General features: G+C 37.6%; 1 protein-coding gene and 1 long non-coding RNA gene across 26 annotated transcripts in view; one reads left to right on the forward strand and one right to left on the reverse strand.

Moving 5' to 3' along the window:
* Window positions 1–21,969, reverse strand: part of LOC134533153 (glutamate-gated chloride channel) — a 374,512-nt gene that overhangs the window by 119,977 nt on the left and 232,566 nt on the right. The window lies entirely within an intron of this gene.
* The window catches only part of LOC134533154 (uncharacterized), a 188,367-nt gene that overhangs the window by 6,686 nt on the left and 159,712 nt on the right, over window positions 1–21,969 (forward strand). The gene's annotated exons all lie outside the window — the stretch shown is intronic.

Below are 21,969 nucleotides of genomic sequence, written 5' to 3' on the forward strand. Positions count from 1 at the left end.
ACGTGTGACAGAAGCGAAAATTCTCGCTTATTAGGTTTAGATAGAGATAAATTATTCACATATTTTCAATGACACTATTCACGTAAAATTATATGATACTCATGAAGTTACTTGCACAAATCAATAACTCTTTTACACGCGAGTAAATAAATTGTAGATACTTTGAATAAAATGAAATAAATATGGTAGCGTTGATCGTTCGCCGTTAGCAGCGTTACAAGAATACTGTAGCATCACTGCTGCGTCATTGCTACCTCTCCTCTGCCGTCTCCCCTTCCGGCCATTACAAACTAGCATCTAGCATGCTCCGCTACGTACCTATCAGCCCCCTCCCCCCACACCCCGCGAATTTGGCAGGTTTCCCATTTGACCACTAGTGCATGCGTCATCGCTGACACTCTCTCCTCCTCTACCGGTTTTCCCCACCACGTACCTAACCATTTCCCTCATGCCATCGGGAATTTCGTAACGCTCAAAAATGGTTGCCTCCTCAGCAAAGAAGTTTCACTTAAAAATGTTTATGGTATTTTCAAAAACATTTTAATAAAACTTGTTAATAACACTCTTATTTTATCCACGTCTAAGTTTATTTGTGTTTTAAACGAAACATACGAATCAGTAGAGACCGGAAAAATTCGCGAATTCTTTTTCGCGATAGGCTAAAATACAAATAGTTGTACCTCAGTGCTGCCTCTGCTATTGGCTTACAACTCACCTGAACGACTCTGGGCTAATGAGAAACACCCGACCAAAGCTTTATAAAATCACAGGCTGCTACGTTGGGATGTCTCACAAGACAGCAGCCAATGAGTGGGTGGCATTTGACCGAGTGTATGTAGAACTACGGAGTTCATCCTGCAGGTCATTGAACCCGCGAATTTTTCCAGTCCCTACGACTCAGACATCAAAATATGGCGTAGTTTCTAAGAAGATTTAGTTCTTTGAAATTACGAAGACCTCTTCGTTTATTTGCTGTTAGTTCTTTGAAAAGTCCGTAAAATTACTATAATTTCTAACAGTGCGTGAAAAACTCGCGTCGTTTTCTGCTTACAGGGTAGGATGGATGACCACAGGATTTAGAGTGCTACGGAATAATTGGGTACGCGACAGTAAGCCGAAAATCACTAGATCGAACAGGCACTAAACCGAAAGTCGACCGAAATTTAGGTCAAATTACTTTCGGCCTAGTGCCACCTACCCGAGTAGCTCACTATTGAATGGGGAGTTCAAAATTTCGAAACATTAGAGCTCTTTAAAAGGCTATGTTAACGCATTTGTATCGTTATGTCAGCATAACTCAAACAAACAAGTGGAAACTTTAAATTGTAAAATAGTATAATTTAACTAAATAATAAATGAACCGACTTGAACATTTGGCGCGGGAATGTAAAGTTGTCTCCTACAGTATTTAGAAGAAAAATGACGTAAAATATATTTTATATCTGTTGACATCTATTGCGAGATCTAGAATAATTTAAATAATGATGATTGAAGTTATTTCGCTTACTGATACATTAAAAAAGCAATATGTCCTTTTTCTTTTTTTTTTTTCAAATTTCAGTACGATGAGCAACCAAAATTGTTCAACCGATATTTAAATTATTGTTTCAAGTGGTTATTCTTAATTTTTATAGGAAGCAAATTTTCCTTACTATAGCAGTTTAAAAATTAAAATAAATAAAATGATTTGACACTTCCTACGCTACACACTTGTACACAAAACAAGAAAGTGTCGTTTGCCCACTTGTCTGCTGCTACATTTTATCTGCCGATCGGATGGTTTATGGCTGTACCATGTGAAATTATTAGAGACCGGAAGAATTCGCGATTTCAATGACCTGTAGGATATACTCCATGATCCTCTATGCACGCGGGAAAATTACATTTGCTCATTGGCTACTGACTCGTGTTACCTGTTAACTGGGACGCCAGTGATTCGATACTTCTTTTGTTAAAGGTTTTTCATTGGCCGAGTATCGTTCAAATAAACTTTGGCCCAATCATTTGTGCAGTAAAAAGGCAAACGATTTTGGATTCTAGCCTATCACGAAATGAATCCGCGAATTTTTCCGGTCTCTAGAAATTATGTATTATTTTTATTGGTTCGTTGCATCTCGGGGCGTGTCTAACCACCTATGACTCTCCGGAACTGCAATTGGAACAAAAAAAAATTATAAACAGTTATGCCTACCACCAAACAACAACACAAATTATTTAGGCCTTTCTCTATCGATAGGTACCTGGAAAAATTCTGAGGTAGGATAACATTCCAATTATTGTACCTCTAAGCTAGGGGCATGCAGATTTCGCGAAAAGATTTTGAGATTATATGAAAGTTAAAACACTGTAGCATCGTCTGTGTTTCGTGATTGAGTGAGTTTCTCCCAGGTACATATCGATCGTTACAACGCCAATCACGGTAATTCAGTGCGGAAGTAAACACGTTCTGGGTGGCTCGGTCAAATAAGGCAACGACTTCTCTCGCAGACGGCCGCCCATCACAAGGAAGAAACCACAGGTGCGGGTATACCTTGTTGCAGTCTAATAGGCGTTCAGATCTTTTCACGAAAAATTCCTGCCCCTACTCTAAGCTAATAGCTAGAGACTGGAAAAATTCGCGCTTTCGATGACCTCTAGGATGGACTCCACAACCCTCTACATACTCAGGCAAATGCCACTTGCTCATTGACTATTGACTCGTCACACTTGTCAACTGGGACGCTTGCGATTCGATACTTTTTTTGGTTGAAGGTTTCCCATTGGCTAAAAGTCCTTCAGATAAACTGTAAGCCAATCACAGAAGCAATATACATGTATAGTTGTTTGGATTATAGCATATCGTGGAATGAATCCGCGAATTTTTCCGGTCTCTACTAATAGCGCAATATACGGAAAATACGCCTGACCAATGCAATGAGATACACTCAATTAAATAATTACCGAATCATAGGTTACCAAGTTGAGACGTGTCACTAATCGGCAGCCAGTGAACAGGTGATATTTGCCTGCATATAGGTACACATTACTTTGGAATCTATCCTAGAGGTCATTTAAAATGCAAATTTTTCCGGTCTCTATCTATCGTGCACACAAAATTTGTTCAGGGAGAGGCATATAGGCCGAAATACACCATCATATATTCGGGGGTTTCTAGGGCTAAAACTACTTTTTTATCGTGCAGGCTTGTTATTAATAAGGAACGTAAAAGTGCGAGGTTTCAAGCACCTCTAGGATGGACTCCACGATCCTATATGTACTCGGGGAAATTACTTACTCATTAGTTACTGACTCGTGACACCTGTTAGCTGGGATGCTTTTGATTCGATACATCTTTATTTGAGGGTTTTTAATTGACTTAGAGTCCTTCGGATAAACTGTAGCTCAATCACTGAAGCAGCAAAATAGGTAATCGTATTTGGATTCTAGTCCATCGCAAAAAGAGTCCACGAATTTTTCCTTCATTCCTACCATATCATTAATTGGATGACTAAAATTCAAAAAATAAGCTACAACAAATATTTCCTTCGTGAGAAATCTCTGGGGTATAATATTCAGTTATCATTTTGAACTGTCTCGGCTAACGTATTGATGTGCGCTATGATAAAGTATAGAGGCAAATATTTAACAAAAAAAATAATAAGCTTTAACAAAAAAAATTTGATCTTAAACCTGTTGAATTAAAGACAGTGTTTTTCTGTTTCTACTTGAGACAAGCCTTTACCATTTACCGTGATTATTATTTTTTTATTTTTTGGTTCACTCCTGAAATTTACGTAGAAACGAAACTTGAGAAGCTTATTTATAAGTACTACCCTAATTTAAACAACGAAAAGCTAACTTTAATTTTGTGTACTAGTGCAGTTTTACAGAGAACAGTAAACTGTGTTTATTCATGTTTATTCCGTCGTTGCTTAGCTATCAGCTGTGGAACTGCTTTCATTTGTTTGCCTTGATGTGAACACTTATTTCCAAAAAGTTATTTTGTTTTGGACTGTATTAGTTTAATTTAGTCCCTTCAAGAGCAATCCACGTAATAGTAATAACATAGCACGGGTTTATGTAATTAGAGGCCGTTTAGGTCTCAGGCGGCGTTTCTGAATGGCATCATGTGATTGGTCGTCGCTCCAGCGGCGCGGTGTTCAACAATTACATTGTTCGAATCTTTGAAGTGACCGTCCCATTACATTATGGAGTTGGAACAATCGTTTGGGCCAGCCCAGATGGGGAGCCTGTCTCAAATGGCAGTGAGGCAATTAAGAACCTAAAATACTGCGCAAAGCGTGCAAAGACAAACAAAAGTGTATGATAGGTTGCAATAATATGTGTGTGTGTGTGTGTGTGTGTGTGTGAAATGTACGTAAAACGTGCGACGTTACGGCAAAAGCGGACTGTTTATTACTATAAATATAATGTCCCAGATTTTCAGCTGAAGAGGTAGGCCATATTGGACAACTGTTAAAACGTATTTTAGTACACCGGTCGTACTTACAGCGATTTTACTTTTGGATGCAATCACCCTATTGCACTGTTTTATTTTCCAGGTTTTAGAAATATTCTGGTTATTTATTTGCTACCCGTAGATAAAAATCAACACGCACAAAATCTCAAAACTAGAATTCTGGAAAGCAGCTTCTTGTGCAGATACGGAGTTGATTTAGTCTGTAAACCTTTTTGAATCATTGATAAGTTTAACTTAAAATTATCTGAATAACATTTTTTCTAAATACCAGAGCGCAGACGTCGGCGAATAAGAACTTTGGTTGTGTTGTGTCAAGTATAGTGGCAAAGCTAGATATAATATTTAAAATTACTTCTTTATTATTTTTAAGAGAAATAAAGTTTGGAATGGCCGCATGTAAATATTTACTTCTTGTGTGAGGATGAATTTTTCTTTGACCGTGTGACTAATTTACAGTTAATAAAACCTTTTAATTTGGGTACAAGTAATTGTTTGTTGTTTATTTAGTACAAAATCCTGTTGACCCTTTATGTAATCGGCTTATATTTGTTGTTTTTCAAGATCAGTGGTGTGTAGATGGCACCTGACAATACAGAATTTGATAACCTATGAAACTAATATACTTTCTCTGCCTTACAGATTTCGCAATACACCTGGTACTGTGTTATTGTAACTCAGATAGTAAATATCTACAGCGTGTTTCCTAACACTACATAGTATACAACATTATATTATTTACATATACACAGTTACTACTATTACAGAGTACATATACTACCATATACTACTCGTACAAAGTAGAGCCAGTGTCTATACAATGGCACTATAACATTATGTTTATTTTGAATTATGACAATGATTCTGATTTGTTTTACGTAATAATATAACTTTTATAAAATACATGGGAAAAAATTCGAAATTTCAATTATCAGACGAAAATTTTGAAATCGAATACATATTAAGAAAGTAAAATAAATATTCCAAAAAAATAAAATAAATAAATGTAATGAATCAAAACTTTTAAGTGGGTCCAAGCATAACTAACTACTCTGATTAAATTATTGCCTTAAAAATACAAATAATAATGTGAATGAATAAAATAACATAGTAAGTAATTGCTTTGAAACTAATATAATAAGAATAAATTAAAAAAAACAACTCAGAAAGTTCACTAAGCCTTAATAACAGCTGTGGTAAGTGATCACTTAAAAACAAAAATAACAAAATAAAAAAATGAAAAATTATATCATAGGTGGTGAGCCCAAGCCCCAAACTGTTTTAATATCATGGTTACAAAATTTGTAATCACGATTCTAAGTCTCCCGTAATTCCCCTAGGTGGTCGTCGATCGCGCTAAGTTTCCCTATTTAGCTCGTAAGCGAGTTAGTTCGTAAGGGGAGAGGGAACGAGAGGAGAGGCTAAAATTCCCCCGGCTTACTTCCGAACTAGAGAGGTTAAGTTGGTAAATATATCAGAACGTAAGGCCGTCTCTCGTTAATCCCTTCGGGAAAACTATGGCAGACTTTAATAAGCCCTTCATACACAAGAACGAGATTAACGTGAGGCGGCCGCACTCAGATTACTGTAGGCCACCAAGCACTCGGGTGAGACACTCGGTGTGCCTAAATCAGAGCCGCGCTTGGGTTTCGGGGCAGAGCCTCGCCACGTGAACACGAATCCTGACCAGAGACAGGGTTGTTATATAATGAGTTGCGAGAATAATGAAGGGAGAAAAAAACACAGAAATGTGAGTCAACACAGCATACGATTTGGAAAGCAAGTTCATCCACGGAATGTCATTAAAATGCCAGTTAACTCATGAAAAAAAAAAATAAAGTTTCCTCACTGGAAATTTTTCCAACTTACAAATTTCAAGGAATTTTATTATTTAAGCTTGTAGCTTATAACGAACTGCGTGAATTGTAGAAATGGAATATAATAGTATATTGTTTCTATTGTATTATTGCCTTTATAATATACTGTTCCTGGCCCATCAAACAAAAACACAAATTTTAATTTTAGGGTTTAAGTGGATAATTTATCAATAGGCCTATTTATATTAGAAATTAATTTAACAAAATCAGCTAAGTTGACAAAAATAGTAGTTACGAAACAATTTATTATATAACATATTCGACAAAGCATTATTTTAAAATATAAACATAAATAAATTAAATGACCTATCCTGAAATATTCAGTTTAAAAAAAATAAAGTTAAAAAATAAAAATAGGTAATTTTTTTTCTCTACTCATTAGCGGTCGCAGAGAACGAAGAGTTTCTTTGGAAAAGCACTTTCATTTAGGATGTATCACATGTTTGCACAGCAGGCATAAGTAAGTGGTCGCGGCTAGCAAAATATTTATCTCAAAACACATTTAGGGAAACGAAAACATGTTGATCAGTGGGCAGTATTATCGTGGGGAAACTTACCTCTTTATGATTCACTTAGAGTCTTAGATGAGTATTTATTATGTGTTGGGAGTGGGGTGTGTTTATACACATTACTGTACATAAATAAAATCTCAGAAGGTCACAACTAGAACAATTTTTACAAAAATGTCTTTATCTAATGCATTTCACATAGGTATACCAAGATATGAAAATAATATTTACTATTGTTAGAAAATGACAATTGAATGTTATACAATTTGTTAAAATTGATTTTATTTAGCGAATGATGAGAATGAATAAATTCTCGTTAGTAATTAAAGGGAGGTATTTTATTTTTAATTCAGTAAATGGATATAATTTTTAACAATAAGAATTTTGTAAGTTTTCAATCTTTTAAGCAGTAATTAGTCAATTTTCCAACTGACTGATAACTAAAAACAAGATAATCTACTCGAAAATCTAACGCTATTTTGAATGGTACAAACTGACTGGTCGTAGATTCAGTATATGTGCAATTACTAGCGTTTATTTACCGTAAGTTAGTGAAACATTTTGAAAAAAAAAAAAAAAAAGTAAACTTCAAATACCTTCTGAACGAAGTAATTTTCGAAAAAAAAAAAAATAATAATTACAGAGCATTTTTATTGCTTTTGAAATGTACAATTTTTTTCCAAAGGTTTGGTCATAGTGAACTGTATAACGCCCACGCCTAAAATCTCAAAATCGTTATGTGTAGGGGCAAGCAATTTTCATGAGAAAAAAAATCAGAACGCTCATTACTAATGAGGGACCTGAAAAATTCGCGGTTTCGATGACCTCCAGAATAGTCTACACAGTCCTATGTACACTCGGGCAAATAAAGCCAGTTCGTTGGCTGCTGACTTGTGAGTCGTCTCAACTGGTTTGACCCTGATTCGTTACTTCTTTGGTTGAGGATTTCTCATTGGCTCAGAGTATCCCAGACGAACAGTGAGCCAATAGAAAAAGCAGCTTAAAGGTATATGTGTATGAATTTCAGACTATCGTGAAATTAATCTGCGAATTTTTCCGATCTCTACTCATTAGATGCATTACGGTATGCTCGCCTCAGCGGTTTCTTCCTTGTAAACGGCTGCCGTCCGCAAGAGAAGCCATTGCCTTTTTTGGCCGGGCCATTCAGGACGCGTTTGCTTTTGCACTAAATTATTGTGATTGGTGTGTTGACAATAGACATGTAATTAAAAAAAAACAATAAGCACTGACAATACTACAGTATTGTAACTCTCGGCTAGTCTCGAAATCTATTCGTAAAAAATACACGCCCTTAGTTACGTGTGTTGATAAATTGCCCGATATTGGAGACAGGTAATCGTGCACCGATATTAGGTTGGCGAACCAAAAATTCCATTTAGATTAACGGGGGTGTAATTGTCGATTACGTATCATATGAAGGTTTCAGATATAGGGCTAATAGTAGAGCAGAGATTAAATGGTTACAAATTATAATTGGGGGATGCCTGGTCTGGCGTGAGAGTGAAGCCTGCTCATGACGAAGGGAAATGGAAATGGAAAAGAAAAATAAACAATTGGATTGTTAAGTGGCCGTAGGCGGCACTTAACTGTCCGGGCGTTGTGTGCTATTTACAGTCAAGCGAATGACGAACAGCATGGATTAAAAGATGGTTCGAGTGAAAAGAAATATACCACCAGTCAGTACGGGTGTGGAAATTATTTCATGCACGCCAATTATTTCGTACACGCCAATGGCTAATGATGTAGCGGGCGATGGAGTGAAAAAGAAAGATGACACGGCTTTTTGTGTTCACAGCCTGAGATGGGAAGCTATATTCAACTGAAGAACGTAGAAAACATGATAGGATTTCTGTCGATTTTTTTTTTGTTATGACATTATTCAGCGTTGTATCAGTTCAAATAGATTTTGCTATCATGTGGTACCGCGTTATAAGTAGAGACCGGAAAAAAAATTCGTGAATTCATTATTATACCTAGAGACCCGTGAAATTCGCGGGTTCATTTCGTGTTATGCTAAAATTCAAATACTTATACCTTAGTGCTGCTTCTGCCATTAGTGCACTGTTAATCTGGAGGACTGAGGGTCAATTAGAGACCCTCACTCATAGAAGTGTCGAATCACAGGCCACCCAGTCGAGACGACTCACAAGTCAGCAGCCAATGTACAGTTGGCATTTGCCCGAGTGTGTAGAGGATATTGGAGTCTATCCTGGAGGTCATTGAACCCGCGAATTTCACGGGTCTCTAATTATACCTTTGTGCTTTTTCTGCTATTAGTTCACCGTTAATCTGAAGGAACCTTGGCCAATTGGGTAACCTCAATCAAAGAAGTGTCGAATCACGACTAACCCAGTTGAGACGCCTCACAGATCAGCAGCCAATGAAAATGCGACGTGTGCCCGAGTAGGCAGAGATTCATGGAGTCTAACCTGAAGCTCAATGAACGTGCGAATTTGACAGTTGCTATTGTTAAGTAATTCCGCACTGAAATGACAAAAACATATTAACATATTTTTCAATAAAGTTATTATAGTTGCTACATTAAAAATCTCACTTATAACACTTTATTTTTTTAATATAGAAATTTTCTTGCACCCAAGCCAAAAATCTTAATATTTTTATAACAAAAATATTACTAATGTGAAAACTTGTTTGTCATTGTTATTTCTCTTAATTAATAAAATGAGGGTGACGCCTGATTTGCGTGTGATTTTATAGCTTTAAGTAGTAATCTTAACAGAAAATTTTATGAATGTTTAATTTTCTTGCAATTTACTCAATATCAGTACACAGTGGCGAGTAATTAAGTTTTAATATTTGTTGTTAAATTCGTCAAATTTAAAGCGATTAAAAATATAAATGTTTTCCAGCAATATTTTAACACTTTTTCAACTTTTTTTTACAAAAACATTTACACTAGGAACTTTCATTTTAGACTCTTTTCGTTTCACTCCCAGTAGGATCACAAGTTTGTAGATAACTGTGAATCAGGACTGTCATGGTGGCTCATTAATAAGGACTGTAAACATTCGTGGGGTCAGTGACCTCCAGGATAGACTCCACGATCCTCTACACACTTGGGAAAAAGTCGCCTCTTCATTGGCTGCTTACCTGTAAGGCGTCTCAACTGTGTTACTTGTGATTAGACACTTCTTTGATTGAGGTTACCCAATTGGCCAAGATTCCTTCAGATTAACAGTGAACTAATAGCTAGAGACCTGCAAAATTCGCGGATTCAATAACCTCCAGGATATACTCTACTACACTCTACAAACTCGGGCAAATGCCACCTGTTCATTGGCTGCTGACTTGTGAGTCGTCTCGACTGAGCGTCTGTGATTCGACACTTCTATGAGCGAGGGTCTCTAATTGGCCCTCATTACTCCAGATTAACAGTGAACCAATTGCAGAAGCAGCGCTAATGTATATTATTTGAATTGTAGCATATCACGAAATGAATCCGCGAATTCTGCAGGTCTCTACTAATAGCATAAAAAGCAAAAGGGTATGATAATGAATCCGCGCATATTTTTCCGGTCCCTACTTACAACGCGGTGCCACATCATATATTTACATACATAACAAGTCATTCGATACTTCTGTGATTGGTGGTTATCTGATTTGCCAAGACAAATCCAGATTGACAGTAAAATAGCAGAAGAAACAATTGTATAAAATTTTGAATTTTAGTAAATCACGAAATGAATTAGCGTATTTTTTCTGGTCACTAATCATTAAGGATTCGCATTCCAGAGGTCCCGGGTTAAGATACCTTTGCGGCCATTTTGATTTCGGTTGCCGCGGTTTCCCGAAATATTTTCAGGTGGACTCTTGGTACATTCCTTACTATAGTCTCAAACAAATATTGACGAGTATAAAGGGAATTCTTTTTAAGCTATGGTTGTCAAAAATTATATGATAGAACTTAATGGTTTTAGTTCTGTTTTTATTCTGCCTGCACTAAAAGTTTTTTTTTTACGTCAAGTCTGAGAGGAACAACACGAACTAAAAATATAATAATTTTTATTAAGACTACAAACATTTTAAGTACCACTCCCACGGAATAATTGGGGGAAGCGGGGTAAAAGGGTTACATTCCTATATTTTTCCCCTAACTCCACCCTTGAGCCATGAATGGACTGCTTTCCCAAAAACCCTTGTATGTTCTGTTGGCTACCGTCTCTAATGCATCGCTATAGTTGAGACAAAAAAAATAATAATGTAATAACCTTCAGTCCACTCTGATTTCAATCCATGTTTGATTGTTACGATCAGGGGTTAAAGTATGGACCGAAAGACGTAATTTTGGTTTTAACCTTTATAAAACTGTTAAAACGTTTTCTTGTTTATTTTTTTACAAAATTTGCTTCGTTAAAGCATATTATATAGCTAAGTGTAATTTCTTAAGTTACAAATAGTTTCACCTGCGAAGTCATCAGCGTTTAGTATTAAAGGGGGATATAGTAGTAAAGGAGGATCCTCGGCCAATGAGAAACTCTCAACTAAAGAAGTACATAATCATCGGTTTACCAGTAATAGGTCAGTAGTCAATGAGCAAGGGACATTTACCAGAAGATGTTGAGTGTGAAGTTTATCCCAGATGTTGTTGAGACCCCGAATTTTCAGTCCCTACAAAAAAAATATAATTGAACAAAAATAGCTTGTCTAGCAATTAAGATGAAATTAGTAGTAGTATAGGAATGGCGGAGCTGGCACTGGCGCTGGCGCGTGGTGCCGGTGCCGGTGTCCGCCATATTGGATTGTGACGTCATGGCGGCCATCTTGGATGGATGTGACCTTGACCTTTGACCTTGACCTTGAATTTGACCTGCAAAATGTGTCAAAATTCTCCAAAATTGGGCAAAATGTGCCCAAAATTCCTCAAAATTTCCATTTTTGTGGAAAAACATTCCACCAAAAAATCTGAAAAAATAAAAAAAATAAAAAAATTCCCTTTTCGAGGGAAAAATTCCCATTTCGAGGGAAAATTTCCCGTTTTTAGTCCTTAAAAATCCCAGTGGCTAGAAATGTCCATATAGCGGCTTAAGCATCCATGTCTACAGCCGCAGATAAGCCTCTGACGTCATATTGGATGATGACGTCACCGTTGCAGTTTCCGTTACGCCCGCCATCTTTAACTTTTTTATTTATTATCCGATTCTAATGAAATTTTTTTTAAAACTTATAAAAAAATTCAATTAATAAAATGTTAATAAAATATTTATAAAAAATATACTTTTACGACACGGAGTTCGGAGTCCTCGGTTCGAACCCGACGAGTGCAAAAAAAATTAAAAATGGCGACCGATCCTTCTCTCACAGTGGACGCAGGTAGACTGACCCCCACCACTTTCACCAATGCACATATACCATCAGGTAGTATGACGTCATGTCCACCATCTTGAAAATCCGTAATTTTAATGCTAGAGATTCGGGAAAAATTTTAAAAATCATTAATAAAATTAAATAATAGAATTAAATAATAGAAATTTAATAAAATATTACTTATAAACCACTGTAGCACGTATCGTTATGGTCGCCATCTTGGATTATATAATTGTAGCATGTTTCGTTACGCCCGCCATCTTGTCTTCGTCTGCTGGAGACCTCCATCTTGTTATCATTGGCTAGAGTGCGCTGACACCATGTTAGTTTAATTCTTACCCGCTAGAGTGCAGTAATCATTTATTATTACTGTGACACCCGCCATCTTGTCATTTGGCCGCCATCTTGAAAATCCGTAATTATTTAGCTAGAGATGCGGGAAAAAGTTCAAAATTCATTAAATAAATCACCCATTAATTTAAATATTGATTCGATCGCTTCCTGTCCTTGGTTCGATACCCGACCGATGCAATAATGTTTAATTTTATGTAAAATAATAATAATTTCAATAAACCATGTTCAACATTCTTAAAGAGACTTTAAAACCTCTACTACCATCATCCTAAAAGCCATCAACACCACCACCTTGGAAAATTCGTAATTATATTGCTAGAGATTCGGGAAAAAGTTACAAATTCATTAAATAAATTTGCAAACAATTAAATGATTAATTAGGTCGACTTAGGCCCTTGGCACGATTCGGAATGAAGATGAAAAATAATAAACATAATATACTTAATAGTGGCAGGTTCGACAAAGAAAACAACACAAGTTCTTTCACAAAATAAACTTTATTACATAATTTCTACTTTACTACACGAACACTTGCGAAAGTTAACATTATAATAATCATTTAGGTCCGCATAGGCGTGAAATGACTAATTCTTAGCTCCAATCGGTTTATACTAGAAAGAGTCCAACCAGAACCTTTACAGACATAGTCCTCCTCTTCTTGACAGAGTTTCCGGATACCATTTTTAACAGTATGCTTCACATCGTCAGAACTGTAAATTACTGCAGCCGATGTCTTGAATGCACACTTCTTCACTTCGTCTTCGAATGGATACGGCTTTCCATATATACAGTCCAACCACAAGTTGTATTTTAATGGACCGTTTGTTGCAACGTCATCAGTAAGTTGACTGATTATGTTCTCTCTGATATCATCAAGAAAATTACAAATGTCTTTCGACTCACCTAACGTATTTAGATAATAGTAGTCTTTCAATGTCCCACGAAATGCAGACTGCGCCAAGTAGAACCCATTATCATTCACTTGTAATGTGCCGAACACAGTCTTAGGTTTATTTTCTTGTCCAGACGTTATAGCAATCGGTTGCTGCACATCGGTTTTCTTGCTTGTTCTCTTACGAGTCTCCAATCTAAAGCGAGGAGTCGAAATTTCTACAGGTAATTCTTCAGCAGACAAACGGACCTTACCGTTGCAATTTTTCACATGCCGTCGCAAACTATCAATACGTGTAAACCATTCATGACACCCATCACAGCGAAACTTTATACGGGATGGATTCTTCTTGCATTTACTCCGTTCATGTCTTCGTGCATCATGAGAAAATGCGAACGACATATCACAGTAGCTGCAAGGATACCGGGGTGATGAAGACGAGCCTTTCAGGCCCGATCCAGATACTAACGTTGCCGCAGTTGCGTCATCTCTAGGCATACTCTTATGCACATCGATGCATCGTTGTTGCACCGATACCTTTACTTTCTGCCGCTCTGCAGGACCTTTACATGTCTCCAAGTGATGCTTCAAATTAGCATTTCTTGTAAATTGCTTGCGACATTTGTTACAGCCAAACATTTTACGATAAGGGTTCTTAGCGCATTCTCTCCTCTCGTGTCGTCGAGCATTGCTGTTGTTTGAGAAAATCTTGTCACAGTAACAGCACTCATGTTCGTTAGTTGTTGTTGAATCACCATCCATTGAAGTTTCCATCGAGGGCGAAACGAAGTTCGACGAGTTTTCCTGCGTAGTCAGCACCACCGGCATTAAAGTCTCTCCTGCTGACGGTATCGCGACTGTTGAAATCTCCTCTTTTGATGACGTCGTCGTTGCCGACGGGATCTGCACCTTCTCCGCCGTAGCTGACGTCAGGGTTCCCGTAGACGATGGTGCGTCGTCCATCAAGTTCAGCGTTTTAGATGGTAAAGATGCCATCGAAGTCTCAAGAACAAGCAATTACACGACTTATGCACCAGAAGAAACAAACTAGGTGATCCGTACACCGTCGACGTCAGTAACAACTGAGCGTCCTGCTGTCTAGGACTCGCTTATATACATGCACCGGTTGGAATAATATGCTAGTCAAATAGAGAACCAATTACTATAATACTCGAGTCAAAACATCATTTAAAAAAGAAGCACACCAAAATAAGGTAACACATTTGGAAGCAAATTCGACAAATGAAATGGTCACACAATACACGCACGTGCAGCTTTCATCACAAAGTTAACATTTACATTCCATTCAAGCGAAGTATCAAGCCAACGCCACATCATCATATTAACATCCTATTGGTCATACTATCCTCAAAATTTCACAGTCTTATAAATCACACTAGTTATAGAAGGACTTATAGTTTATAACACACATCATTTCAGACATTGATCGTTAACAAATTCGAATTTAAAAATGTAAAATGTAAGTACTTGTTAAATTGAAGAACCAGGTACGTAAATATTTTATATACTTTATGTACACTGTAGGCGTCAAGAGCTTGAAAGTACTTACGTAAGAATGATATTTAATAAAACTCATATTAAACTGTATATTTATTTCCAATAATATACATCTGATCAAAAAAAGCTGGTTTTATTCTATAAACCCTGCATATCGTAGTTCATGTTTCTTTGAGGATGTACAAATTTTGAACATATCGCGAACCAAGTAGAAGTTTTAGCCTATTCACCAATCATTTGGATTGACTTTCGATGAGCAATTTGGTCTCGCGTGCTACGGCTTCCATCATCTTTACATATATGTTATTAATAGTCTTAAAATCTTCACTATCACAGACGTAAAGACATCATCACCGTAGCTACCAGTTATAATACCAGGAGCCGCATCAATATCACTCATTTTATGATATCGTCTCCGCATTTCTGTTGTCAGAGACGTACCACAATCTACGATCGTGTAAGCTTTACAATAGTCTCTATTGTTTTCTAGACATGGTTAGCTCCATTCCCATTTTCTGTAAAAGCTAGTGTGTCCAGTTTTACTATTTAAACCTTCAACCCATCATCCCAAACAAAATTAAATCATCGTAGTATATAGAAAAAAAAATCAACAAAGTTCCTTTCATTTAATCTTAGGAACCGCTTCATCCTTTACACCTTTAGTATAGTTTCTTGAGCCCAAGTGTCTTTCATTATATACCATGCAGTGTTTTTCAAGAGATGTGGTATACTACCAGTTCTACATACAAATCCATCCTATCATTGATTTGTTTACACATTAGAAAAAAAACCACGTTATTTTTACGTGTTTTATTAAATTACCACTTCGACTAAAATAATTAACACACATAGTAATTTCTACAAAGGACACTTTACCCAAGATATTTTAACCATCATCTCTGAAAACAACCATGTCCCATCTATATTACGTAGTAAACGAGGGTTAGAGGAGATGGGACAAACAAGTGCTAGTCACTCATAGGGTAAGAACCATGTGTGTTCAATACCTATCTCAGTCAATGAAGCATATATGTATTTCTCTTACCTCATGTAGAAAAATATCTTCCAATGCATACGAATTTAAACTTTATCACGTACGACTAGTCAAAAGTACATAAATTCAAGCATGTCAACCGAAAAAAGAATCTCAAGGATAGAGGCAGAGACTTCTCGATCGAGACACGCCTACCATCACCTGCAAATGAACATTGACCCCTCGCGCGGGAGTTGCAAGCTTGCAGAATGCTGCGACACTCATATGTTTTGCTCGAGACATGCATACATCACGTCGCTAGCCTTCCAACTCATTACACGTAAAACTCCAGTGAAATCGTAATCAAGCACATGTAAAGTACTTGACGGAACCACTTCAAAGTATACATCACAGAACCAGAGAGAAAATCAGCCTACGAATGTATATCTTGCTACCTACAAAAATAAATGTGTAGCACATATACGAGAGGAGTCGATTCCTACATACCATACTCAAAACTCTGATAATTATAAGCAGCAAAATATTTTAAATCAAGACCTTAGCCAGTATACATTTAATTTCCCATGTTGTAAAAATTCATGTTAGTAATCAGCTACGAAGGAGTGAGTAACTTGGATGAAGAACCGCTTTCCAAGTATCCAGAATCTTACTGTTACAGCCAGTGCACCAGCTTACTCCAAAGTGTGGTCAATTGATAAACATTCTTTAATTTTTTAATATCACCCCCGTAGTGTCCACCAATATATGACAGGTTACGATTTAAGACCATAAATTTCCCACAAGTCTGTTAGTTTTATTTCGGGAAGTAATAAATTATTTCTCAGAAATAATAAATCAAGTTCCTAGTCAGATTTGCTCTAATGTTACGGCATTACCTGTACCTGCACTTTACCAAAATATCTCCCATAAATAATCTTAAGAATGCAGATGGCATACTCAGTCAAAAATAATTTTAGCAAAAAAAAACTGTCTTCATCATCATTGGTAAAACAAAATAATACACTCAAACAAGACAAAACGAACATTACAAACCTAACCAAGATTACGTGTCACATGTAGTTTATTACATTAAGTTATAACGATGTAGGTTAGAGAAGAATGAATAAAAAAATTCTTTAATTCTATAATTTATTTAAAATTGTACATTTATACACAATAAAATCTGACACTATATATATTTTTTACATTTCTCAGTCCACACGACATTCATTTTTATTAAAATAAATTATTAAAGTTCGTATTAAGAGTGACAAAATACTAATAATTCATACAGATCACGATACATCAGTTCAGGAGTGTAACACCTTAGAGGGCCAGAAATTATGCTAGAAACCCGCCTTTACAAAATTTATAATGTTTTTTCAAGTAAAATTTTCGTGTAACCTGTACACCGCACTTCTCACACAGAAATTTTACACGGTCAAGATTTCTTCTGCAGCTATGCTTTTCATGGATGCGTGTACTTCGTAGTCGTTCAAATCGTTTACCACAGTAGCAGCACTGATACAGATATTCATCACAATTACCATCGCTTCCCCGCTGTAGAACTTGCAAATGAACTTTGCTTTTACAATGCCTAATAAAATTACTTTTGTTTGTGAAATGTACACCACATGGGTAACACGGAAATGTCACACGATTAACGTTTCTTCTACAGACATGATTTTCATGTCTTCTTGCATGTTGACGGTATTTAAAACTTTTGTCACAGTAACAGCACCGATGTTCGTTAGTCGTTCTTGAATCACCAGTCATTGAAGTTTCCATCGAGGACGAAACGAAGTTCGTAGAGTTTTCCTGTGTAGCCAGCACCACCGGCATTAGAGTCTCTTCTGCTGACGATATCGCGACTGGTGAAGTCTCCTCTTGCGATGACGTCGTCGTTGCCGACGGGATCTGCACCTTCTCCACCGTAGCTGACGTCAGGGTTCCCGTAGACGATGGTACATCATCCAGCAAGTTCGTCGTTTTAGATGGTAAAGATGCCATCGAGTTCACAAGAACAGGTAATTACACGTCTTTTGCACCAGAAGAATCAAACTAGGTGATCCTTACACCGTCGTCGCCAGTAACAAACTGAGCGACCTGCTGTCTAAGACTCGCTTAAATATCAGCGTCCGCTTGTATAATACGCAAGTCAATACATCACCCAATGCTATTACTAAAAAAAAATTAGGAATTTCAAAGAATAAAAGTTTAAATTATTTATTGAAACAACTAATCACACATCCTACATACACGGTTCATTTAGACTTAATAGAGGAGCAAGAGTCTGTAATCAATGGAACTCTCACAACCCAAAAAAAATTTAAAGTAGGTACCCGAATTTAAATATTATTATGTAGAGCTACACATAACATCCAACTGACTCCAAATGACTACAACACATGACTAAAATAATTTATACGATACCAGGTTAGGTCCAAAGTCAATTTTGTTTGTACCTCTCATCTACAGTTCAGAGGACCTTCAGTGTTGATATAGCTACAGCCAAGACATGTCCAGTACCATACATCTTCAGTAGTATGTAAATGACGGACCGAGCGCAGGCGCCAGGCGCTGGTGCTTGGTGCCGGTGTCCGCCATCTTGGATTGTGACGTCACGGCGGCAAAAATTCCTCAAAATTCCTCAAAAATGACTCAAAATGACTCAAAATTTCCCGTTTTCGAGGGAAAAATTCCCGTTTCGAGGAAAAATTAGGATTTCAAAAAACCACAAATGTCTTTTGCCTTAGAAAGAACACCAATTCCTAAAATAGGCTTAAGCATCCTTAACTCAAGCCTCAGTTAAGCCATTTCTAGGAATAAGGATACCTTGACCTTTGACCTTGACCCCGACGGCCATCTTGGATCCACCATCTTAGATCCGCCATTGTGTTCTCGAACATTCCGTCGATGTGTTATCCGCCATTTTGAATTATGACGTCACCGTTGCAATTTTCGTTACGCTCGCCATCTTTAACTTTTTTATTATCCGATTTTAATGAAAATTTTTTTAAAAATTATAAAAAAATTCACTTAATAAAATTTTAATCAAAAATATAGAAAAAACATATATTTACGACACGGAGCTCGGAGTCCTCGGTTCGAACCCGGTGAGGGCAAAAAAAAATAAAAATGGTGACCGATCCTTCCCCTGTGGCGGGGTGCTGGCAGACTGACCCCCACCACTTATGTCAATGCACATATACCATCAGGTAGTATGACGTCATGTCCGCCATCTTGAAATTTGGACGCCATCTTTGAAAATCTTCATTTATTATCCGATTTTAATGAAAAAAATTCCAAAATTCATCAAAAAATTAACGTATTTAAATTCTGTTTGATTATATCGATGTACGTCCTTGGTTCGATTCCCGACGAGAGTAAACAGTCGATCCTTCCTCCATGAAAGCTACCTAGACTGATCTATCACCACCAATACCAAGGTATATATCGTCAACTGGTATGACATCATGTCCGCCATCTTGTCTTCATCCACTGGAGACCACCATCTTGTTTTCGTGTGCTAGAGTGTGCCAATATCATGTAGTATAATTATCTGGTCACCACACCTTTGACCTTGACCTTGAACTTTGACCTTGACCTTGAAATTTGACCTTGACCTTGAACTTTGACCTTGACCTTGAAATTTGACCTTGACCTTGAAATTTGACCTTGACCTTGAAATTTGACCTTGACCTTGAACTTTGACCTTGACCTTGAAATTTGACCTTGACCTTGACCTTGAACTTTGACCTTGACCTAAAACTTTGACCTTGACCTTGAAATTCGACCTTGACCTTGAAATTTGACCTTGACCTTGAAATTTGACCTTGACCTTGAACTTTGACCTTGACCTTGAACTTTGACCTTGACCTTGAACTTTGACCTTGACCTTGAACTTTGACCTTGACCTTGAAATTTAACCTTGACCTAGAAATTTGACCTTGACCTTGAAATTTGACTTTGACCTTGAAATTTTACTTTGTCCTTGAAATTTGACTTTGTCCTTGATGTCCATCACGGATCCGTCATTTTATGTTCAGTACATGCTACCAGGAGCGACCACCTGCTGGAGTACACCATCTTGTGCGTGTACTCGTATTACCATCATGCTAGTTTTATTCTAACATGCTACAGTGCAGTAATCATTTATTACTGAGGTACCCACCATCTTAAAATTTGACCGCCATCTTGAAATCATGTAATTATTTAGCTAAAATGCGGGAAAAATTCCAATAGTCTCCGAAAAAATCATTTATTAATTTACAAATCGAATCGATGGATCCCTGTCCACGGTTAGATTCTTGACCAGAGACAGTTGTAACTAATTATTAAATAAATGTTAGGTTCTGTTTTCCATTACCTTTCGCGGAGTTTATTAATCATTCACTCTACGAAAATCAACTCAAGTCAATATACCGGACCAACGAATTAAATCAGTGCCGATTAGCCTATTATGAAAGTCTAATTTTTCAATAATCTGAATAACATATAAGCCGTTCATGTACAAAGCCACACATATAGATCAATTGCCTTCAGTCCAAGAGACCGAGTCATGTCATTATCAGACGTATAGGCTAGACATTTCAGGACCACATGACCTTCGTAATCCATCATGACATTTTTTTACATTCTAAAGGACCAAGTAACCTTGTAAAATATTTTAGTAACACCAAGAGGTGATAAACTAGTAAATATTCAATCACTACATTTTGTACTACGCACAGTCAACAAAAAAGGAAGCACCAACAACGAAAAGACAGCACCACCAACGAAAAGACAGCACATTTGGAAGCACCGACTACGAAAAGGCAGCACATTTGGAAGCACCGACAACGAAAAGGCAGCACATTTGGAAGCACCGTCATCGAAAAGGCAGCACATTTGGAAGCACCGACAACGAAAAGGCAGCACATTTGGAAGCACCGACAACGAAAAGGCAGCACATTTGGAAGCACCGACAAAGAAAAGGCAGCACCGCCAACGAAAAGGAAGCACATTTGGAAGCACCGACAACGAAAAGGCAGCACATTTGGAAGCACCGCCAACGAAAAGGAAGCACATTTGGAAGCACCGACAACGAAAAGGCAGCACATTTGGAAGCACCGACAATGTAAAGGCAGCACATTTGGAAGCACCGACAACGAAAAGGCAGCACCGCCAACGAAAAGGAAGCACATTTGGAAGCACCGGCAAAGAAAAGGCAGCACCGCCCACGAAAAGGAAGCACATTTGGAAGCACCGACAAAGAAAAGGCAGCACCGACAACGAAAAGGCAGCACCGACAACGAAAAGGCAGCACATTTGGAAGCACCGACAACGAAAAGGCAGCACCGACAACGAAAAGGCAGCACATTTGGAAACACCGACAAAGAAAAGGCAGCACCGCCAACGAAAAGGAAGCACATTTGGAAGCACCGACAAAGAAAAGGCAGCACCGCCAACGAAAAGGAAGCACATTTGGAAGCACCGACAACGAAAAGGCAGCACCGCCAAAGAAAAGACAGCACATTTGGAAGCACCGACAACGAAAAGGAAGCACCATCAACGAAAAGGCCGCACCGCCAACGAAAAGGAAGCACATTTGGAAGCACCGACAAAGAAAAGGCAGCACCGCCAACGAAAAGGAAGCACATTTGGAAGCACCGACAACGAAAAGGCAGCACCATCGACGAAAAGGAAGCACATTAATTTGTCATTGACTGCAATATTCATTGGTTCCAATATTCATTGGCTCCAATATTCATTGGCTCCAATATTCAATGGCTCCAATATTCATTGACTCCAATATTCATTGGCTCCATCAGTCATTGACACCTACAGTCTTTTGGTTCCAAAAGTCTTTTGGCCCCAAATATATTAGGCTAGAATTCTTCGAGTCTAAGACTCTATGAGACCACCTGGCTACAGAATTACGTGACTACGAATCTTCAAGTTTACGAGACTGCGAGGCTACAGAGCTACGAAGCCTCTAGTACACAGGTTTACGTGACTGCGAGGATACAGGACTACCAGTCTGCATGAGTACTTGACTACGA

Source organism: Bacillus rossius, chromosome 6 (assembly GCF_032445375.1).
Source record: "Bacillus rossius redtenbacheri isolate Brsri chromosome 6, Brsri_v3, whole genome shotgun sequence".
Taxonomy (NCBI): Eukaryota; Metazoa; Arthropoda; class Insecta; order Phasmatodea; family Bacillidae; genus Bacillus; species Bacillus rossius.